This window comes from Balaenoptera acutorostrata, chromosome 3 (genome assembly GCF_949987535.1).
Source record: "Balaenoptera acutorostrata chromosome 3, mBalAcu1.1, whole genome shotgun sequence".
In the NCBI taxonomy this organism is placed as follows: domain Eukaryota; kingdom Metazoa; phylum Chordata; class Mammalia; order Artiodactyla; family Balaenopteridae; genus Balaenoptera; species Balaenoptera acutorostrata.
The window spans coordinates 74,833,863-74,844,741 of NC_080066.1; the positions used below are offsets into that span (position 1 = coordinate 74,833,863).

The 10,879-nt window shown below is 47.8% G+C and overlaps 1 protein-coding gene across 6 annotated transcripts in view; it reads right to left on the reverse strand.

The window, feature by feature from the left end:
• TLN2 (talin 2) overlaps positions 1–9,884 on the reverse strand; it is a 446,766-nt gene extending 436,882 nt beyond the window's left edge. For 5 of the 6 annotated variants that reach the window (XM_057543407.1, XM_057543408.1, XM_057543401.1 and 2 more), the window contains exon 1: positions 9,730–9,884. The gene's annotated coding sequence lies outside the window, so the exon portion shown is untranslated. Of the gene's footprint in view, positions 1–8,902; positions 9,206–9,729 lie in introns of those variants that run through there. The other variant, XM_057543404.1, reaches the window with a different exon arrangement.
• Between the last annotated feature and the right edge of the window lie 995 nt (positions 9,885–10,879).

Sequence of the window (10,879 nt, forward strand, 5' to 3'; positions counted from 1 at the left end):
CCAACCTTCAGCCACCACCTCCCAAACTGGTCAGCAGCCATCAACATAGAGGCAAAACCCTCCACCAGCAAAAAGATCGTGACTCTCTGAAGACTCAGAGGATGGTTAGCACTTTTTTGCAATTCAGTATTTTTTAATTAAGGTATGTACATTGTTTTTTTTAGACATAATGCTATTGCACACTTTTAGTAGACTACAGTACAGTGTAAATATACACTGGAAAACAAAAAATACGTAGGACTCTATTTTGATATTCACTTTATTGCCGTGTTCTGGAACGAAGCTACAATATCTCCCAAGTATGCCTGTATCAGGGAATAATAAATGATATGAAAACAAAGAAGAGGCTGAGAGCAGGGGCTGGGGGATGCCAGGCAGGCCTCTAAGGAGGTGATACTGGAGCAGACTCCTAAGTCAAGTGAAGTGTGAGAGAAGAGCCCCCTCCTTCAGAAGGCAGGAGGGGGAGGATCCAGCAGCAGAGCAGGAGCTGGAGCGGCCAGAGTGCAGGAGGAGAACCAGGTGAGGATTGCAGTGCAGAAGCCAAGCGAAGACAGCCAAAGAGAGAGCTGGCTAACTGCTGCCGAGAGGCTGCAGGCGATGACAACTAAGAGTTGGCCATTAGGTGTCACGGGTACCTGAAGAAGCATGGTTTTGGTGAAGGGGGGGTGGGGCAGAAGCCAAACTGGGGTGGGTTCAAGACAGAATGAGAGGGGAAATGGGGCAAAATGTATGACAGTTCTTTTAGAAAACACTTACTCCAAGGGAGAATGAGGAACTGGGAGAACAGCCGACTAGGATATTGGGTTGAGAGTGCTTTGTGGTTGCTGCTTTCTCCCTTAAGACGAGAGATACTAGAGCATGTTTCTCATGGAGATGATCCATCAGAGGGAGAAAACTAATGATGCAGACGGGAAAGGAGATTCGTGCATGAGTGAGAGCCTTGCATGCCAAGAGGGAACGGGCTCCAGTCCACGTGCGGTTCCAGTGCTGTGTGGTTACGGTGCAGGGAGGCTAGCAGATTTAGCACGAGGAGATGATGAAACTAGTTCCTAACGCCTTCTTCTTTCTCCATGAAATAAGCCAAGTCATCAGCTGAGAGTGGGGTGGGGACAGAAACATAGTGGGCTGGGCAGTGTCAAGAGTTGGCCTTGAGGTTTATGGTCATAAATCAAAAGCAAGACGATGCAGATGGCTGGTCTTCTCCAGCCAGGTTCATCAGCCTGAGGCAGGAGCACAGTGGGCAGAGGGTGGGGGTTTTCCCAGGAAAGTAAGACGAAGGGAGAAATGGTCAAAGAGGTTGAGGGTGTATGGAAGCACCTGGGGGTAGGGGTGGAGGGGAGAGTGGTAGGAGGTAATAAGTATGATGGACGATGAAGTGGAAGGGTCATCAGGTCAGAGCCCCATGTAGGGTGCAGGATAGGTGGAAGAGGGTAATAACAGGAATAAGACAAAAGAGAAAAGGTGAGGGTCGGACTGGAATGCTTGTCAAGATTTTGGTGGAGGTACAGTTACTGGTAATGATAAGGTCCACAACTGTGGCTGCAAGTTTAGTGGGTAATAAAATCAACTTAGTGGGTCATGACCAGCAATTTTTTTTAATGACACAGAATAAAAAGTATGCAACTACATTATACCTAGTAAGGGTAAACACTGTTTCGTGAAACTTGTTTCAGTTGTATGTGTATTTGCATTGGGTCTCACATAAGATGTATTTCTCCTATGGATCGGGGTTAAAAAAAAAACCCCAGGACACCAGGGCACGGTTTCTCTACCATGGCACTGCTTACGTTTTAGCCCACGTGATTCTCTGTGGTGAGGGCTCTCTGGTGCACTGTAGGATGTTTAGCAGCGTCCCAGGCCTCCCCTCACTGGATGCCCGTAGCACCCCTAGACATTGCCAGATAGCCTCTGGGTGGCAAAACTGCTGAGAACCAGCAGCCTAGAAATAACCATGGGAGGGATGGCTGAAATGGCGAGAGAAAAAGATAACTAAAAGAGAGCTGGTCAAAGGACTGAATCGGGGGGACAATCTATATAGATGTCCAAGTTACCAAAAATGTTGATGGGAGAAGGGACTGTGGGCCAGATGAACAAGATCTTCAAAGAATGAAGCAAAACAACTACTGAAGCCCGGGCGCCTAGAGCCCATGCTCCGCAACAAGAGAAGCCACCGCAATGAGAAGCCCGTGCACTGCAACGAAGAGTAGGCCCCGCTCACTGCAACTAGAGAAAGCCCGCGTGCAGCAACGAAGACCCAACGCAGCCAAAAATAAATAAATTAAATAAATTAATTAAAAAAAAAAAAAAAAGAATGAGGCAAAGTGACCCAGAGGGCTGTAGATGAATGTTCTCTACCCCGGCTACACATTAGAATTACCTGGAAAACTCACCCACCAATGCCCAGGCCCCACCCAGATCAACCAAATCAGAATCCCCAGGTGACCACAATGTGAAGCCAGGGTGGAGACCCCTACAGAAGATGCCCACCCTCCAAGGCCCAGCTGAAGTATGACCTCCTTCATGAAAATTTCCCTCCTATTTAACTTCTTTCCATACACCCCACTCATCACAACGAATCTTGCTTTGCTTATAACTTACATGTGAAATCATCAGAAAAGAAGAAAGCCACTAAAATTAAGCAGCTAAAAACAGAACAAGTGTTTACCTGCTGAAGAATTTTAGAATTAGGAGATGCGCTAGTGGGGAGTCTTTCAGGGAAACTTCTTGAGCTTCAGGTCAGCCACTCCTCTGGAGGGCATCCAGACGAGTGAGGGTCCCCGAGCACAGCCCAGCACTTATGTGTCACTGATAAGCATTGTTAGAAATATGTCCCCTCTGGAGACACTGTAATAAACACTTGTTGAAATTAATGACTATTGTACTTCATCCCCACCCCACCCCAAATGCACCAATGACTAGATTACAACAATTTAAGCACCATTTATTATCTGATCACCATTTTCTTCGCAATACCCTTCACATGTAGCCAACTTTTTATCAAAAGCAATCAGTGACATCAAATCTTGAATATGTATATACGTATGATGAAAAACAAAAAGACAGGAACCAGAGACTAATAGTCTTCTCCGCTTTCCCATGAGAAACCATTACAGAATATTTCAAATATCCCTGAACTCTGACGTTCACTGTTGATTAACCACATACAACCATGTATGAAACATCACTACATCCCCAAACACCTACAAAAGATACAGAAAACAGTTAAGTAAAATAACTCAAATATTTCTTTTTCCCAGCTTGGTGAAACTGATAAAACTGAGTTAACTTGCCTTGATTGGCACCCTAACTTTCATCCATGAAAGGGCAGAGCACTGGCTAGACAAGAACACAAGAGCTGCAAAACAGAGGAAGCTGTTCCTCTACACCAGTGGTTTGCAAAGTGTGGTCCAGGACCAGCAAGATCAGCATCACCTGGGAACCTGGTAAAAATGCAAATTTTCAGTCCCCACCCAAGACTAACAGAATATGAAACTGTGGCCTAACAAAGTGGGTTTTAACAAGTCCTCCAGGTGATTCTGAGGCATTCTCTCCTGGAAACCACTGAATCTAAACCATGGTTTTCAAATTTGCAGCACAGCTCTGGCTTCCAGGGAGTTGAGACTCTGAGCCTCCCACTAGCATTCACAGAATCACGTGGTATGTACTTTTTAAAATGTGAACAGAGATTCCATTGCTTTTGAAAGTTTCATTTTTTTGTAGTGACTGCCAAGAACTGAAATACTATCAAGTTTCAAAAATCACATCAAGGGGCAGGATTGAAAATGGTACACAGGGAGAGCAATCAGCTAAGCTAAAGATAGTGTGGAAGGAGACCAGGGTTCAAATGACAGCAGAGTCATCTAACAGCAACTCTCTGGGGCTCAGGAAAAGCAAGTTTGAGGAGATGCTTCTCCTCTCTAGGAAGACTCTTCAGTTGCCCAGAAGACCTCCCCTCCACCTTCAGAATGGGATCAGAGAAAGTCAAGGAAAAGGAGACTGCTTGCTAAGAGCTTTCATGACCTCTTATTGTCACTCTCCTGGGAAACAGAGGTAAATAGCTCTTCCAGAAGCCATGGCTTACCCTGAAGGAATTTACTTAAACTTGGGAAATCTCAGAATTTTAGAAGATAATTAACTGAAAGTTTCCAAAGAGACAAGAGATTGCTGCAGAAGGCATCAGAGAAAACATGATATTGCCCAAATTTGTTTCTGAAATGGTTCCAGACAAATTTCCTATTCATTAACCAAATAATACTTTAAAGAGTTTTCATACAGAAAAGCCTGCAAGTTTGAGCAAGTAAACCATTCAAGGTGTATAGGGAGCAAGTTAATCACCCCTCTGCCCCAAAGCTAATTTTAAACAATATTTAGTTTTATGTGTCCTTCCATATCTTTCTCCAAGGTCATACACCTAGGGCTTCTTTTTTAAATTGGAAATAGGATCATACTATTGATACATATGATACTCAGCAACTCGATTTTATTTACATGTAATGTATCATAGACATCCTTCACAAAACAATCCAGAGTAGCTGCACCCTATTTTATTCATCCTACTGATGGACATTCATGTTGCTTCTAGTTTATTTACTGTAGTAATCCTGCAATAAACATCCTCACACACAGATCCCTACATGCTGATGTTTTTACTTCTGTAAGAAAGGATTCCAAATATGCAACTGCTGGTTCATATGGCATACACGTTCCAAATTTTCACCAAAACTGTCTGCTTTCCCTAAAGCCTGCACCAGTTCATACTCCCCCCAAGAGTCTGAGGGTTGCCCCCAACCCACCTAATGGAGGATGTTACCAATCTTTACAACATGAATTAATTGAACAGAAAACTAATATCTCTTTGTTTTTTAATTTGCATTTCCCTTACCATTATGTACGTTGAGGATCTTTTCACATGTTTATGACCATTTGTACCTCTTATCTTAGGAATTGCCTGTTCACATCCTTTGAATATCTTTGATCATGCTGTCCTTCAAGTACTGTTTAATCTCACACTAATCCCCTCTCGCCCCCGGAATCTGTGAGATGTGTCAAGTATAAAAGAATATCACCCTCTAGGAACTCAGTGTGTGGGGTGAGGCCAGGGGATGACTTCTTAGCTTGAAGTACACAGTAAGCCCTCAAAAACAATTTCTGAATAAGTGAATAGCAGGCTTAGAGAATTCTGTTTGTTAGGAGTGCAGCTAAAAGAGTAAAAAGGAAACACAAATATTCACTACTTGTTCTGCATATTCAGGACAGCATCACTTTGGCTGAAATTAAATTGTTGGTTAAGGGAGAAACAAAACCATGGTCTTGGCACTGACTCTGACAATGCACTGTGAAACGGGTGGCAAAAGAGCCCAGTCTTAATTCATAGCTCTGGGTGGTACATAAACAAAGGCTCTCAAAACCAAGTGACACCTGCCACTAAGCCACAGGCTGTTAATTTGGTCAATGGACAGGAGAAGCCTTCCTTAAACATTTTGTTCTTTTTCGGTTTTTTGTCTCCAACGCCATCCAAGATTTTTTAGCCTTTCAAAATCTCCTGCTTATTGGGGAAGGGGAGCGAGGAGGGCCTGCAGGGGAGTTTGACAGAGTTCAGATTCCTTAACTCTTTTAACTTTAGGCAAAACATCTGGTTATACCCAGCATCTATCCCCATTATTTGCAATAGTTCTGTTTGGCTTATGTCTTAACTAGTCTCCTTTTTAAATATAAAAGTAATAGGATTAAAAAGTTCTGGGGGAAAGTACTGTAATTAAAAAGGCACCAGTTGGGTATGGTAAGCTGTAATTCTGGTCCTGCTTATTAAGTTTTCCTTCTTGGCTTTAATTTTTTTTTGTACCCATAAAAATAACTTTGAATTATTTAACTCTTTTTTAGTACTTCCTGTATTGGCTAAACACCACCCCAAATCTCCAAGAAAACATTATGACTCAAAAGTTCTGGAGTAGTAATGTCACAGAACACAAGTTTTAGACACTGTCCCAAGAGTCAGGCATGCCACACACACACACACACACACACACACACACACACACACACACACACAGAGCCTGGTAACTTGACAGGCAACTCTCCAAAATGAATAGGCATTTTCTCACCTCTTGAAGTTACAAAATCTTCTTAATAGGAAAAAAATTGCAGGAACTTTGATCAAGCCATGAGGTTATAATAAGAATCAGGCAAGAGGCAACAAAGCACAATTTATAACACTTTGTTAAGAGAGGCATAAAAAAAATAAATAAATATTGAGGTAGTATACTTGGGAATGAAGACTGAAGGGTTTGTAATAAAACTTCTCTTTTTTAAATCTTTTATTTTAGCATTATTGAGAAAACTCTTTTAAGACTTTTATTATGTAATGTTTAGCACATGCACAAAACTATGTGACACACACACACACACACATATATATATATATATATAGTTATAAAGCACAATCCTAAGATGAATAAATACATCTTTAGATTTTTTTTTTTTTCCTGAGCATAGTTGGTAAAGATTTAAATTGTTCATCACCTGTAACCATCCTTAACTGTTCTTAGGAACAAATGATCTGCTGGGAGCCAGGAGTGGAGGAATGGGGGAATCAGTATAATTTTGAGCTATAAAAGAAACTGGACTAAGGCAAATAAATAACACACACACACACCTATTTCTAAAACCTGACTTTGCTTAAAAATACTCTAGGGAACAGTGTTTGAAAAACCCTGAACAAGTAGATTAAACAGCAAGTGAATTCAAGACCCATATAAATAAACCTTTGGGCTTCCCTGGTGGCGCAGTGGTTGAGAGTCTGCCTGCCAATGCAGGGGACAAGGGTTCGAGCCCTGGCCTGGGAAGATCCCACATGCCGCGGAGCAACTAGGCCCGTGAGCCACAACTACTGAGCCTGCGCATCTGGAGCCTGTGCTCCGCAACAAGAGAGGCCGCGATAGTGAGAGGCCCGAGCACTGCGATGAGGAGTGGCCCCGCTCGCCGCAACTGGAGAAAGCCCTCGCACAGAAATGAAGACCCAACACAGCCAAAAATAAATAAATAAATAAATAAATTTATAAATAAACCTTTGCCTAGAAAGAATTTCCCCAATAACTAATTGAACAGGATCATTTTAAAAGTGCACCTTCCCTTTGGAGGTAGAAGCACAACATCAATGCCAAAAACAGAAACTCTAATAACTCTTTAGTATCTCCTTGATGACCTGAGTGGGTACAAAGGCAGAGAGAAACCAGTGACTTCCCCGATCTGAGGAGCCCTGTGTTTCTGGGATTCAAGGTACCACTTCTAAGACTGGGAACTTTACAAAAGGGATGGAGGCGTTCAGCAACTGATTTGATTCTCTCCTAAATTAATTATGCTAATTCTAGATAAATGTATCTTAGGCTCAGTGTGTTCTCCACAATTCTAGGGCTCAGTGAAAACAAAATTAGCATTCGTGCAGGTATCCCTCCTCTCTCAAGGCCATTTGTCTTGTCACACCACCGCACCTCCAGGGTTTTTGCATGGATATCCCAAATCAGCCAACAAGGAAGATAAAATCTTGGGCACCCAGTGGCTGACATTCCCGCTGGAGGCATTTATTGAAGTGGACAGACGCAAAAGCAGCCTAATCCCTGACAACAAAGGGCACATCTCCGAGATGAAAGCCTCCGCCCATCCCCTACATCCCTTCGGTGATCCCCTGAAGCCTCTCCAATGACAAAGCCCCAAAGTGCTGACATGACCTCAATAGTATGGCATCATTTCTCTCGCCAAGGAGAAAGGCTGGCACGTTCCTGCCAGCGAACTGTAGGTCAGCCAACACGCCCTTTCCCTGCCCCTTCGCAAAGCAGAGATCACAATCTATTTCAAAAGTAAAGATTCCCCACCGCCCACTCCGGAGGAGCCGCCAACTCCAAGCTCTGGAGGAGGCAGGATAGCGCGCAACCTGACGAATGCCACAACTCAGCACCCCGGGTACTATCAGAAGCCAAAGTAAGTGGTACTAAGAGCACCAGGCTGCTTGTAATTTATTACATTTTGGGGGTCCAGTTCTCCGGAACATCATCCCTACTCTCCCGTCTTTAATTGTGTCTTGCACAACGCCAACACTTCAGCTCATTCCTCTCTCACCGTCTGGAAATAGACAGAGGTTAGTTTTCACCACGAGACAGGGACTGTGAATCAATCTCCTTTCCCCAGGTCACCTGGGCTCTTCACGGGCAGCAAAAATCCAAGTTTCCCCACGCGTCACCTGAAGCCCCAACTTCTGGAAACGCCCCGCCTTAACCTCGCCCCCACGAGCTGGCACCGCGGCGAGAGACGAGCACGCAGCCGCGGGCGCTGCTGCTGTCGCGGCCGCAGCCAGGGAGGCGAGAGGAGGCTCGGGCTGGTGTTCCGCCCCGGAGCCCCCGCAAGCCAGGCCGTCGGCCCCGACGCGAAAACCGGGCGCCTTCTCTCCGCGGGGGCGCGGGGAGTGAGATCCCGCGTTCTGCGGAGCGCCCAGGCGGATCCCCGCGCCGGCAAAACGCTCCGCACCGGTGCCCGGCCGGGGGACGCGGCCAAGCGCACGGCTCCCGCGGAGCGTTCGGGCCGCCGCGGCGGCAGAAGAGGGGCGTGTTCCTTGCGCCTCGGGGCCCCACCGCCGCGTCTCGACGGGACCGGGGAAGGAGGCGAGCCGAGCGCGCAGTCCCAGACGGCGGCTCTCGGCCCTCAACCCCGGCGGGCCGGCCTGGCGACGCGCTGCAGCCCGCGCGCCCTTGCGGGGACAGGCGCAGTGCGCGCCCTGCGGGGCCGCCTCCGTGCCGGCCTGGGCGCGCAAACTTTCCGAGCGAAAACCGCTCCAGCCCCTCCAGCGGGGGCGCCGCGCTCTCCCCCGGGCCCACCAACTGTTCGCCCCCTCCCCTCCGTAGCCAAGACCCACTGAAAATATGGCGCCCTCGAACGTCGTTCCTCGGTCCCCTCAGGGAATCCCGAAATGCCTGTCTCCAGGACCCCCGGCTCCCGGTGGGCGCGAAATTTCAGCTCCTGGGGCTGAGGAAGGAGAGGGCGCCCCTGGTCCAGCGCGAGGCCAGCGGCACTGAATCCCAATCGTCCCCTAGCTCTAGGTCCCTCAGCGGCCAGCAGTTTGCTAGTGGCGAGATTGCCAAGTAAAGGGGAATCGTGGAATCGGCAGGTCTGAGAGTCCGGGACTGGGAAAGGAGCTCCGCACCGGCCGGCTGTCTTTGCCTGGAGCCCGGCCGGAGACTTGTTTGCAAAGTGGCGCTGGAGTCGGGGAGACCAGTGCTGGAATGAAGCCGCTCCGCCCGCGCCAACTCTCCTGGCGCGGGGACCCGGCCGGGGCTGAGGGGACACTCCATGCAGGCGGGGCCGCTTTTCAAAGCCCAGTTACCGGAAACCCAGCGGGAGCCCCGGAGGGGACCGGCTGCCCACGGCTAGGAATCCGCTCTCGGGCGCCGGCTGCGAGGCTGTTTGCAAACCGCGGCGCCCGGGTCCAGTGCAGTGAAACATTCATGTGCGATAGACAGGTGCATTAATTTAATTTTATTTTTATTTTCTGCAAAAAAGCCCTCCTAGAACATCAAATCTGGGAGCTTTGCGGGGTTTTTTGCATCACTCACGAGATGCAAAAGGAAGGAAAAAACCACCCACATTTTCCTTCTGTAGAGGGGAGGGAAAAGACACGAGAAATTCATGCAACGTGCATGCAGCTGGAGGAAGAGGAAAACCCGAGTGAGTCGTGAGCCTTACCGGCGGATGCATTTACTGTCTCACTGCAGAGCGCCTGCACCGGAGTGCAGCCGGCGACCCCCCGCGCGCCCGGCGACCGCTCCGCTCCCGCAGCCGCCTCAGCCGCTGCCGCCGCCGCTGGCTCCAGGCGCGGAACAAGAGCCGAGGGCGAGCGCGAGCGCACGGCCCGGCGCGCCGGGAGGGCAGGAAGCGCGTCATCACTCGGGGACGGCGCGGCCCCGCGCGGCTCCGGTCCGGCCGCGGTGCAGCGCGGCAGCCGGGCTGGGCCGGCACGGGCGCCCGCGGGCTCCTCCTGGGTCTCTAGCCTGCTGTCCGGTGGTGGGAGGGTCCGCGAGGCAAGGCGACGCGCCGGCCGAGCTGTCGCAGAACTCGGGCTCTGCTATGCAAGGGGGGGAGGGGATGCACCGTCTTGGGGAATGGGGCCCCTAGGTCCGCAGAGCGCTTCCCCTGACCGCTGGCCCGCCGCTGGAGGAAGCGAGGTGCGGTTCCGACGGGAAGACCCTGGTGGGCTCTGGGGTCCTACTGCGACTCTTTCGGCGGGAACCCGAAGCGGGATTGTCCCTCTCTATAAATGTCGCACACGCCGACACCTAAACTCAGCTGGTCAGAGGTCATTTAGGGATTTAGAGAACGGCTTTAGGGATGAGGGGCATATTCTATTAAGTTCATAAGAAGAAATTTTTCTCCTGCCTACTGTGCCCTTAAATAAAGTCAATTGTATACCTTACAGTTACACAGACCTTAGGAAATGTAGGATGACCTGAAACCATTTGAGGTTTAGGAAGCGAGGAGACAAATCACAAAACACTATGTATTATATGATCCCATTTTTAAAAACTACGATGTGTGGAGAGAGGCAGAAAAGGTTGGACACATAAACACTAAGATGTTAACTAGGTCTCAGTGACTGGTGAAATTGTGGGTCATTTTTCTTTTTCTGCTTAGTTCTAGTTTCTGATTTTTCTGTAAGGAACACATTAGTAATTCAAAAAAAAAATTTTTTTTAATAAAAGATCTTGCATTTTTTTTCCATCCCAATATAAAATGACCAGAATTAACCCCTTTTCCCAAGAAATAGGTAGCAAATCTCTTTAGTTACTCATAAATGAAACTACTGCAACTTTTTAGTGTTTCTCAGAGCATGCAACTG